General features: G+C 44.0%; 1 pseudogene; it reads right to left on the reverse strand.

The window, feature by feature from the left end:
* The window catches only part of LOC149467510 (eEF1A lysine and N-terminal methyltransferase-like), a 62,597-nt pseudogene extending 53,623 nt beyond the window's left edge, over nucleotides 1–8,974 (reverse strand).
* Between the last annotated feature and the right edge of the window lie 905 nt (nucleotides 8,975–9,879).

A 9,879-nucleotide genomic window follows, 5' to 3' on the forward strand; every position in this document is an offset into this window, starting at 1 on the left:
CTTTAATAACAAGATTATAAGATATTAGTTCAATCAAAGTTATAGAATTAAAAAAAAAATGGAAATTACAAAAAAAGAACTGCCGAATTCTATGCAGGAAGCTATAATTATTTTACTCCCGAAACCTTGGAAAGAAGCTTTTGTCATACTCGTACTGCCCCATTTCTTTATTGAATAGAAACATTAAACTCTTAGCTCGAGTCTTGGTGACCAGGCTAAGGTCATTGGTACACGGATTCATGAGGATCAGCCTGGGGGAAGGAGGTCCATTCTCGCGTTTGACAGTGTAGAATGGCCCTATCTTTGGGAAGTACTCTCTAGGTCTGGCTTGGGCATCAATTGTATTAACTAGACAGACTTCACATAAATAACAAACTTTCCAAGGGGCACTTGGCAGGGGTGGGTGACCCCTCTCCCCCCTGCTCTTGCCTTGGCAATAGAGCCTCTGGCCATTATGATCTGCAACTCTGTCCACAGAGGAAACACAGAGGAAAAGATATCCCTCTATGCCTATACCACCCTATTACATTTAGGTGACACAGCCAACTCGTTGAAGGCACTCATGGATCTTATCACTTGATTTGGGAAATACTCCGGTTTCATCATTAATTGGAATAAATCTGCCCTTATGCCCCTGGAGACACTAAATTTGCCCCTACCAGCTTGTACCTCACAGATACCGGTCACTACGTCCTTTAAATATGTCTCCCCTGATCCTAATCAGTACCTACAACTAAATCTGGCTCCGCTACTAGATAAGCACAAAACGAAATGTAAGGCCTGGCGTAAGCTTCCCCTATCAGTGGTAGGGCAGGTAAACCTGATCAAAATGATTTGGTCACCGCAGCGCCTATATGTTTTTCACAACTCCCCTATATGGATAGCAAAGTTGTGGTTCTCCTGAATAGACTCCCAATTTTTAGATCTAATATGGAAGAAACAACAGGCCAGAATCAGTCTGTCGGCCTTACAATATGGCTACCCGTCCCACATCCTAGAATGTATTACCTAGTGGCACAGCTTCAGCAACTAACTGGATAAGGGCTCTTAAATCACTCAGACTCAGTGGCTAGGCTGATTGTATTAACCAACCCAGTTCTTCCGGCACTCTCCCACTTGGAGTTGGCTCTCCAGTATGGGATGCTTTAAGACTACTCTAAGCATCAGTGGGTTTCTAGACATTTCCCCCATTTGGGGTAATCCTGGGTATCCAGAATTAGTGAAACTGAAGGGCTTTCATTAGTGGAGGTAGAGAGGGATATATTTTCTTGACCAGTTGTTCCGGGAATCATTATTAACCATTTCAATACCGTGCAATTTTACACCTTCCTGCCCAGGCCAGTTTTCAGGTTTCAGCGCTCTCACACTTTGAATGACAATTGCGCGGTCATACAACATTGTACCCAAACTAAAATTTTATCATTTTCTTCACACAACTAGAGCTTTCTTTTGGTGGTATTTAATCACCGCTGGGGTTTTTATTTTTTGCTAAATTAACAAAAAAAGACCAAAAATTTTGAAAAAAAAACACATTTTTGTTTGTTTCTGTTATAAAAGTTTACAAATAAATAATTGTTCTTCATAAATTTAGGCCGAGATGTATTCTGCTACATGTCTTTGGTGAAAATAACCCAAATCAGGATGTATTTTTTAGTTTGTAGGAAAGTTATAGAGTTTACAAACTATGGTATAGATCTGAATATTGATCAATCCTGAAGTACTGACAGCCAATCTAATATCTTGAGGTCCAAGAATGTCAGAACAGTACAGATATCCCCCAAATGACCCCTTTTTGCAGAGTAGACAGTCCGACGTACTTCATAAGAGGCATGGCGAGTTTTTTGAAGTTGTATTTTTTTGTCATAATTTTTCGGAAAATGAAAAAATTAAAAAAATTATTTTCACTATTTTTTTTTTACATACTGTCACCAGTGCAGTACAGCGTCATCATATAACTGGCATGGCGGTGAACAGCGACACTGACTGGTGACAGTATGAAAAAAAAAATATATATATTTTTTTAATTTTTTTTTATTATATTTACTTTTTTATTACATTTTTTTTAAGATTTTTTTTCATATTTTACTATGACCAAAATAGTACAATGTTACCATAGTAACACTGTACTACTTTGGGGAAGTGATCAGTATTTTTTTTTTTTTTTACACAATTTGCTTATAGCAAAGAATTACTTTGCTATAAGCAAGCATTTACCTGAATGAAATCGATTCATTCAGCTTTTTTTTTTTTTTTGTGCTTAGCTGTGATTTGGTCACAGCTAATCACATGACATGTGCATGTGATTAGCTGTGACCATTCACAGCTGGGCACTAGTATACAATGGATGGCATCATGAATGAAGCCATCCATTGTATACAACTGTCATGTGACCTGCTGTGATTGGTCACAGCAGGTCACATGGTACCAGCAACGGGAGCCGGTACTCGGATCTGTCATCGGCCGTGTCCGAGGTGCACGGGCGGTGACAGATTGCACTGCTGCGTCGCTCTGCAACCGCGCAAACCGCGCATGTGCGGGAGCACGCCAAATGGCGTGCACCCGGAAAGCTGCAGCGCTTTTCAAGCCGCCAAACGGCCATTGGCCGGGCGGCTAACGGTTAAAGATGGCCCTGAGTGCTGTATACTGTATGCAGTTAATGCTGCATACAGTTAATACAGCACTGCCAGCAGGCGCATGCATCGGTAATGGAAATAGTGCGTTTGGGCCAGCTTGGCCCAACAAACTATTTTAAGTGAAATTAAACCTTTAATGCATAATGGTGACCAGGAAATCCTTGGTCTACATTTTTATTTTGTTGCAGCAGAGACAGTGGGGTAGATTTACTAAAACTAGAGCCCTCAGAATCTGGTACAGCTGTGCATGGCAGCCAAGCATCTTATAACAGCTTGTTCAATGAAACTTTGGCAATAAAACCTGGAAGCTGATTGGTTTCTATGCAGAGTTGCACCAGATTTTGCAGCTTTATTAATTAACCCCCATTGTGTGTATCATCTGCGGTAAAAGGTCTACTGCTTGCATTTTAAATATAGACTTTAGTTCTGCTCTAAGTGGAGTCTGAAGTTGTCACTCATCCCGTTTGCACCCACCACCACCATTGCCACTGATCACAAGCTACCCCCCCAGCAACCAATGGGTGAGCGGTAATGATGTGCAGTAACCTCTAGCAACCAATCAGCAAGCAGAAATTATGTGCTGTATCCTCTAGCAACTAATCAGTAAGGATATGCTGTAACCTCTGGCAACCAATCACAATCACTGCCTGATCTGGTGTAGTAAACTTATTTTGAGTCTAGCTGCTACTTATTGTATGGCCCAGGGCAGGTGGAGAGCAAAATTCAATAAGGAGGGGGGGGGGAGGAGAGAGGTGGTGGGAGAAAGGGGAGTTGGGAAGGGGGGAGAATGGGGGTAGAGGGGTATGAGAGAGAGGTGAGGGGGAGAAAGGGGGTGGGGTGAGAGGTGTGAGAGAGAGAGACCCTAGCCCTGTCTTCAGTTCCTCCCGTGCCTCCCTGTCCCAGTCCGTCTGCCAGTAGGTATGTGTGATGCTCTGTACCTGACAGCAGCAGGCTGCGGCCATTCTGATTCTGGGTGATCTGCTCGTTCCCCTGCTCTGTGGCCTCTGGCTATCTGCACTCCAGCCCATCCTTGTCCTCTGGGCCCCTGGTCAGCTTGTCCCCTAGTTGTCGGAGCTGTGAGCCGAGAGGTTTCCATGCTCTGGGAGGCACCGCCGTTGGGGATGCTGCACCCGCTGCTGCTCAGTGTCAGGGGAAGTCTTCCTGCTCATAGGCTCTCAATCCTAGCTGCCCTCGATGCTCGCCTTCCCCCTGCTCCTGCTGCCACCGGGATCCTTCAAGACAAAGGGCTCAAGGGGCAGCTGCTTTTGGGCCCCACAACGATTGGGCCCGGGGCAGCTGCCAGTTTGCCTTGCGTTAAAGATGGCAATGAGAGCGCTGTGTTCTAGCAGCAGTAATGGACTTCCTGCTCTATTCCTGGAACAATATCCAGCTAGGATGAGCATTGCTCAGCCATTCACATGAAGCTTTGCATTTTTAGAATTAATACAAGGCCTTCTATGACTGGTTGAGCAAAGCTCAGGCTAACTTGTTTTTGTCCTGGAAATGGGACAGAAAGTCTCTAGCTGACTGCCTGGAACACAACACTGTATGCTGCACGCAGCTGAAGTAACATACAGTTTATACAGCAGGTGTATGTTTTAGTAATGGAAATGGTTTGTTTGGACCAGCTTGGCCCCAAAAAATATTTAAAATTAAATTAAACCTAGAGTTCTACTTTAATTAAGCACCACTGCTACCAGGATTTGAGTGTTAGTAAGATGCTGACAGAAGAGAAAAGAAGAAAAATGGACAAAATAGAAAATTAAAGGGAAAAAAAAAAGAAGATATTATTATTATACAGTATTTATAAAGCACCAATAGTTCACTCAGCGCTGTACATTACAAAGGGGGACAGAACATGTGACAGAACAATACCAATACAATGCAAAACATGAGGGGATCGAGGGCCCTGCTCTTTCGAGCTTACAATCTAGAAGGGAATATATATAGATAGAGACACATACATATATACATACATATAACATCTGAATTTGTATTGTATGTGAATTCCTTTAAATTTAAAATGGGAAATCCTTTAGAAGAGTAGCTAATTATAGTCCCCTTTAAAGTGGTGTTCGGACTTTGACTTATTCATATTACATTAAGTGCAGAATATTACAGAAAGAATATTAGGACATAAGAAGAAGAAAAAAAAAAAGAAAGCCCAGCTTACTTATAAATATTGCAAAGTAATTGGCATGAGATAGTCCTACAGTAAGACTATCTACCACATAAAAGGTGTAACAAATTCTTCCAGAATCTCCATCACACAAGTCTAATGACACTTCCTGAGAACTCTGATTTTGGTTCAGGCGGTTACGGATTAGTGCATATTGCTGTTGTTCTTTCACTGCTGCCATTAGTTCATCAGGGCTTGAACAACGCAGCGGCTTGGCGCCCTCCTTAGCCATAATTTCCAAGACTTGTGGAAACCCTGGCATCAGTCGCATCACAAATAAAAATACTAGTAAAGGAAACTGACTGCCAGACTCATTGCTGCTGCTTCTGATACTTGATGAACTCGAACCATCCATCCACCTTGGTAGAACTGATTTACTAGTTTGTCCAAGACGTGGCCTTGAGCCAAAGATACACAAACATATCGTCCGCCATATTGCAAGACACAACCAATTTCAACCAGCAACTTTGTAGCAGTTTCCAGAGTTCTTTCTTCTGTATCAGGGAGTATGGCATCCAATGTCCCCTTATCCAACACAGCCTGAAAGTGAGAATCAGAAAATGTAGTCTGTGTGGCATCCATCAACTGATATGTCATCAGAGGTCTTCGTTTGGCATTTTGCTCGTTCATTTGGCGAATGACCACTTCACTCAAAACAATATTGGTCAGATTCTGGCATCCAGCATCATATAGCCTTTCACTTTGCCACAGCCCACCACTAGCACCTGCAAGAAACAAGATGTACAAACCAGTTATGTAAAACCTGGACCTGTCACCACCTTCTATCATTGAATGAATGCAGTGTAGAGTAGGTGGTGAAAGGATCTTTCCTTTTTCCCATAATTAATTCTTACAACACTTATTAAAGCTCGGTAAAGCGCTCTAGTGAAAGTATATTTAAAGATAAAACTTTGGATAAAGTAGAGGAGGGTTAAAGCAGAACTGAAGTCCACAAATACTAACCTCCTGACACTGGAATCATCTTCTCTGATTCTTCTGGATGCAGGACTTCAGATGTCACTTAGGGGTACGGAGAATGTGCATGTGCAGCTCAGTGTACATTCTAGAGAAGATAGTGATTAGGGAGATAAGTTTTTTTTATTGGTTTTAGAACGTAAAAATTAGAGCCTGTCATTGACTTGTACAGGTTGTGACTGAAAGCGAACAAATGTGGCTCCCAGGTGCATCCATGTGCATAAGTCCTTAAAAATTAACTACACTGCATCTGAGCAACACAAATCAAAAACACTATTTAATTCATTTTTAATATTCAAAGCAAACTCCCCCATCCATCCATGTCTAATTTTTTATTTTGCTGAGAAATCACTTTGAAAAACAGCCCAAGCATTTTTAGCTGTGGCCATCTTGAGTAAGGGCAGATGATTCCTGTAGCATTTACTTCCTGTAATCCATCTGCTCTTAGCTCAGGCATGCAAACAGGGTGTTTGCTTAGCCAAGAAAGCCCCTCCTCCCCCCTAAAGATTCCTGGGATGTAGGACATCATTTGCCTAGGCACAGAATCTAGGGTGTAACTGAAGAAATGTATATAAAAAAAAAAAAAAGTTTAAAACAGGTAAATGCAATATACTTTCCTATCTATTGCTAGCAGCATAAGGATTAAACATAGTCAATGTTGACTGAAAGAGTGAAGTTTCTTAAGGGTATATGCACATATGCCTAACAAAATGAAATGTACACCAGATGGTGCTGGCAGAAAGATCCTGCAGAAAAACCTGGTCCGAAGTGCAAATGGTCCGCAATTTTTTTTTGTTCCGCACTAGAATCGGATCGCATGGGTATTCACACCTATGTGATCCGATTCTGCACATCGCACCGCGTTTTGCGGACTGATTTCGGGGTGTTATTAACTTAACATACACACCTGCAGCGGTTCACAAGAACGGGGTGCGATTCTGATGCAGTGCAAAATTCGCTGCGAATTCCGCACTGCATCAGTGTGAACCCAGCCTTAGAATCACTGAAGGCTGAGATCATTCCGCACTTGTACAGCTGCCTAGTGAATGACTCAACCAGGGACAGGGAGCAGGGCCTCTCTCCCCATTAGCCCGGAGGCACCCGCTATGCCAGTCCAGAGTCCGGAATACATGACAGCGGCACCGATACCAGGGGTATATGAAAGCAATTAAGCAGTAGTGCAGCCGCCCAAAATGCTTCCACCTAATAGACAGGAGTTCGCTTGTCAGTTTTACACACAATCCCGGTGGCTGCAGCTGATGGACCCAGTGCGTATGGGTCCATCGGCCTCATTCACACTGGGCATTTTAATCCGTGCAGGCCCATGGTTACCGGCACAGGGATGGACAGGCGTTTAGGGCATCTCTCTGTCGGCTGTCCCATAGCTGTTAACTGGGATGCAATAAATGCACGGGCACAGCTGCTGCTCCCAATGTGACATTCCTGTTGGTGGGGGCGCAGAGTCCCAAATGAACCCTAGGTTGTGTTTGGATAGAAGCATCCACATAGATGTCATAATGGCAGCAGCAGCTGTGTCCGTGCAACCGCTGCATCCCAATTAACTGCTATGGGACAGCCGACAACGGGATGCCCGGAACACCTGTCCATCACTGTGCTGGTAAACACAGCCCTGCAAAAGGCACAGATTTCATTCACACTTATGTAACTCCAAAGTCGTGCGATTTCCATTGTGACTTTGATGTAACTTTGGATGGGTGCGACTTTGGCTTTACTGTTGCATTGATAACATTAACCTCTTCCGCACCACCGTATAGCAGAAATACTGCTACAGGGAGGCACAGGTGCGAAAAATCTCATATATATACATGATTTTGCAGTTCTGGGTAGGGGGCGTGCGCGCCCTACCCACTCTGCCATTCACGGGCTCAGCTGTCAATCACTGGGTCCCAGCCCGTGATTCCCTGTGAGCACCTGGCGTTCACAGATCTCTTCCCTGTCAGCTCCTGCACACTGCTTTGTATGGCTTTGCATAGCAGAGCCATACAAAGCAGTGTGCTTACAGTGTAAAGCACACACACACAGTAAAGCAGCACACAGTTAACCCTTTGATCGCCCCACATGTTAACCCTATCCTGCCCAGTGCCATTAGTACAGCATCAGTGCTTTTTTATTAGCACTGATCACTGTATTGGTGTCACTGGGGATGTCAGTGACACAAAGTCAGTTCTCCCCCAGTGTCTGAATGCCCGCCGCATTCCTGCTATAAGTTGCTGATCGCCATTACTAGTTAAAAAAAAAGAAAAAAGCATATCTACTGCCATTTGTAAATGCTATAACTTTCACGCAAGTCAATTCGTTTATGTATTGGGATTTTTTTTTTTAGCAAAGACATGGAGCAGAATACCTTTTGGCCTAAATTGATGTAGAGATTTGATTATTTACTGGACATGTTTAATAGCAAAAAGTCAAAAGTGTAGTTTTTTTTTTTCAAAATTGTCAATCTTTTTTTGTTTATAAACGCAAAAAATAAAAACCGCACAGGCAATCAAATACCATCAAAAGAAAGCTCTGTTTGTGGAGAAAAAAAGACGCAAATTTAATTTGGGTACAGCATTGCACGACCGCGCAATTGTCAGTTAAAGTAACAGCTCTGTATCGCAAAAAAATGGCCCGGGTCAGGAAGGGGGGTAAATCAAATGGTTAAGATGCGACTTTCATGTAACTTTTGAGAGTTTACATTGCAGTCTATATCACTCCAGTCACATGAAAGTCACATGAGTAGCACAGGAACCTTTTTAAAGTCGCTGCAACTTTGGTTGCATGGATTTGAACAGCTTCCATTGAAATACATGGGTTGCAACTTGTCATGTGACTTTTGTCAAGTTTATTTTTTCCCCAAGTCGCACAAGGGTGAATGGAGCCTTGAACACTATGTGAAGGAGGCCAGGCCTTGGAGTGTTACTGCATTCAGATCCATAGGAAACTGAACACAGGGTTCTGTGCTGGAGCCCTAATGCAGAGCTCACAGGAGGGAGTGAGAGAAGGGAAGGCAGCCAGCAGTCCATGTACACACCTTGTGTTTCGGTTGAATGTATTTGTGCAGCACACCACACAGCTCCAAGTATCCGCCATACCACTCGAAGGGCCGCTCCCCCCTGCGCTGGAAGAACTGCTGCCAGTACTCGCTGGAGGAGAACTCCTTACTGCTCTTCGGTAACAGATTCATCTGCCCACCATCACTGCCTCAGTCACCGCATGGAGCACACAGCCAACACTTCCGGGTCACAGCTGTCCAGCTCCTCATTGGCCACATTCTTCCACAAAAGGTTTTTCATTGGAAAAGCTGGCTGAAGACTGGAGCTCCACTTTCGACAGAAAACATGTGACCTCCATTCCACCATTTGTTTTTGTTAATGAACGTTAAAACATTTGGAGTGGAGGTCACATGTTTCCTGTCGACTGGAGCTCCACTCTACAGCCTCTGCTTGTTTGTTGCATTAAAGTTCACTAGCAAAAAAAAGGGGAGTGGAAGTCATGTGTTTCCTATTAAAAATGGAGCTCCATTCTGCAGCCAGACTCTATTGTAGAGGAGACTGGGGGCCGGAAGTGGGAGGAGCCAAAGGAAAGGCCGTGGGAGGAGACTGGGGACCGGAAGTGGGAGGAGTCTGAGGGAGGGCAGGAAGTGGGAGGAGACACGAGTGTTGCTTAGCAACCCCAACACCACTGCTCAGTCTGCAGCTGGCTCTCCTGGGATCAACATCGATTCGGCGTTGCTGAGTGGCAGACCAACGGACCAATGGATTGCGAAGCCTGTGCAAGCAGGTGGAGCCAGCAACATGTGGGCGGTGATCATTTCATCTCTGAGCGAATGAAGGAGGAGATTGCGGAGCAGGGGGCGAGTACAGTGTATCTTTTATATTAGTATATATATGAATGATCGGTGAGGTAATTGGTTGTAGGCGGAGCTGTGGTCTGCAATCATCGGGTGATGGGACAGAATGTCATGTGTATGTACAGGTCTTTCATAGGATCGATCTCCTGTGTGCACAGCCAGCCCCCTGATCTGTAGAAGCAGCAATAGATAAACATGGGAAGAAGCAGATGATTGCAGGATGACCTTGCAGCCTCTTT

Source organism: Staurois parvus, unplaced genomic scaffold, assembly GCF_062004578.1.
Source record: "Staurois parvus isolate SC_StPar_1 unplaced genomic scaffold, SC_StPar_1.0 ptg000106l, whole genome shotgun sequence".
Taxonomy (NCBI): domain Eukaryota; kingdom Metazoa; phylum Chordata; class Amphibia; order Anura; family Ranidae; genus Staurois; species Staurois parvus.